The sequence below is a fragment of the Notolepis coatsorum genome (assembly GCF_963971535.1).
Source record: "Notolepis coatsorum genome assembly, chromosome: 17".
Taxonomy (NCBI): domain Eukaryota; kingdom Metazoa; phylum Chordata; class Actinopteri; order Aulopiformes; family Paralepididae; genus Notolepis; species Notolepis coatsorum.
In genome coordinates this window covers 70521849-70524659 of record NC_140181.1, presented here as the reverse complement: position 1 = coordinate 70524659, position 2811 = coordinate 70521849, and positions in this window count along the sequence as shown.

Genomic DNA, 2811 nt, shown 5'->3' with positions numbered 1-2811 from the left:
AGAGTGGTGTGTGGCGTGCCTCATTCCTTTAAGGAAGCCATAGTGTCCCCAGAGTCGAGTAAGTGGGAGAGAGCGATGGACGTGGAGATGAGGTCCTTAGAGGACAACCACACTTTTACTCTCACACAATTGCCAGAGGGCAGACAGACAGTGGGAGGAAAATAGGTGTATTCAATCAAGGAAGGGATCGAAGGCCATGAAAAGTACAAAGCGAGATTTGTAGCTAAAGGTTTCAGCCAAAGGGAGGGGATAGACTATGGTGAAACATTTCCCCCCACCGCCAACCTGACCAGTGTAAGGGTAGTGGTTCAGAAAGCAGCTGAGGACAATCTGATTCTACATCAGATGGATGTGAAGACAGCCTATCTGCACGCACCCATAGATAGGGAGATATATATGGAACAACCTGAAGGTTATGAAAAGAAAGGGGAAAAGTGTGCAGGCTAGAAAAATCCATTTACGGCCTGAAACAGCCTGGGGGCGAAATTGGAACGAGATGCTCCACACATGCCTCATCAAGGATCACTTCCTACAGAATCCAGTAGACCCCTGTGTTTACTCAAGGGAGTCAAAAGAGTCAGGGAAAGTGATAATCGTCATTTGGGTGGATGATTTGATCATCGCAGCAGACAACACCAGGAACCTAGATCAGGTGAAAGGTATGCTCTCCACCAGATTCAAAATGAAAGACCTTGGCAGGTTAAAGCATTTCCTAGGTATGGACTTTGAGCAGTCGGAAAATTGTGTAACAGTATCCCAGAAGAGATATGTGGAAAAGATCCTGAAACGTTTTGACATGCAGGAATGTAGAACAAGGGAAACACCATGTGATCAGAAACTTGATTACCAAGAGGATGCTCAGAAACTGACAGATGTAAAAATGTACAGGGAAGCCGTGGGTAGCCTCATCTACTTAACAACATGTACCCGCCCTGACCTGTGTTTTGTAGTGAGTAAGTTGTCACAGCATTTCGCTGATCCCACAGAGGAACACTGGATCACAGTAAAACATGTTTTTCGTTATCTAAAAGGTACAGTAGATAAACTACTTTGTTTCAGAAAGAGCAGCGAAGGCCTAGGGCTTAAAGCCTACAGTGATGCAGATTGGGCTGCTGACACCACAGATAGAAGGAGTACAACTGGATACTGTGTTAGTTTAAACACAAACAGCTCACTGGTTTCATGGAAAACAAAGAAGCAACTTGTGAAGCCGAGTACATGGCTCTGGCCATGACGATACAGGAGTGTATTTACCTAGAACAACTGCTCGGAGGGATGGATAACTATGTATATAAGAAAACTGTTGTTTATGAGGACAACCAAGGTACTATTGCCATTGCGAGAAACCCTGTGTGCCGACAGAGGTGTAAGCATATGGACATAAAGTACCATTTCATCAGATCTGTCATCAGAGAAGAAAGAATGACACTGATTTATTGTCCAACAGATGACATGGTAGCAGACGCTATGACGAAACCTGCTTCCAAACTGAAATTGAAAAGATCTGCAGAGGTTATGTTTGGTGTGTAAATATTGAATGCCATACTCTTTTTGATGTTCTAAGACTGTGTTATTTCCTTTGTAAATTGTTTTGAAGAGTCCATACAGAATGTTAAGCAACCATAAGTGGGAGTGTTGAATATAGAGGGTGTATGTATGGTTGTAACTGACTGTAATTGCTCTCTACTGCCCTCATGACTGCATGTATATCTGTGTCCACTGGAGGGCGCTGTAGGCGGAGCGTCTACTGTCTACACCAGGTTGGGACTATATAAACCTTGGTTCCCTCCTACTGTTCCTTCTTCTCACTTGTGACCCTCCCGGAGAGGAGATCATATGTGCTGCTGTATTATGAGACTACATGATAAATAAACCGCTGCCAGCAGAGCAAGGCCAAGATAGAATACCATGCCTCTTGTATACATTATTGTCGCCCCATTGCCAAATCTGTTAACATACAAAATGCACAAAAACTAAATGCAAAAATTAGGTAGAAGAGGTAGTGCAAATTTGTAAGAATAAATAGATGAAATATGGTGTAATGTTTAACCCTTTCACTGGTACACGACAGAAGGTTAACCCTTTACTATCACACAACCGATGGCGATGCTCCATCATTAGCATCATTAGCTCCGCATACGCCGTTATGTTGTGTGATAGTAAAGGGCTAACCTTCTGTATTGTCACAGTGAAAGGGTTAACCGGCTGTCGTGTGGCAGTGAAAGGGTTAAAACGTTTTTAAAGTAAATGTTTAGGGTGCATGTTTAAAGTGAGTGTGCGTGTGTGTGTGTGTGTGTGTGTGTGTGTGTGTGTGTGTGTGTGTGTGTGTGTGTGTGTGTGTGTGTGTGTGTGTGTGTGTGTGTGTGTGTGTGTGTGCGTGTGTGTGTGTGTGTGTGTGTCTGACGTGTGTGTGTGTGTGTGTGTGTGTGTGTGTGTGTGTGTGTGTGTGTGTGTGTGTGTGTGTGTGTGTGTGTGTGTGTGTGTGTGTGTGTGTGTGTGTGTGTGTGTGTGTGTGTGTGTGTGTGTGTGTGTGTGTGTGTGTGTGTGTGTGTGTGCGCGCGTGTGTGTCCATCATGTGTCATGGCTGCTCCTGGGTTTGGTGTTCTCTCTGGCTGAGTCTCCTGCTCCAGCAGTCTCTCCCGCTCTCCCCGGTGAGGATCGCTGTGTCCCTCAGAGGCGGCTCTCTGCGCTGCATCCGTTTCATCCAGCTCAGTGTAGCTGAGGCTCGGCTACACTCTCACCTTGCTGACACCTCACCCCCGCCCACCAACCCCCCGACCCCCCCACCCCCCCTCCACACGGGGGCTCAGC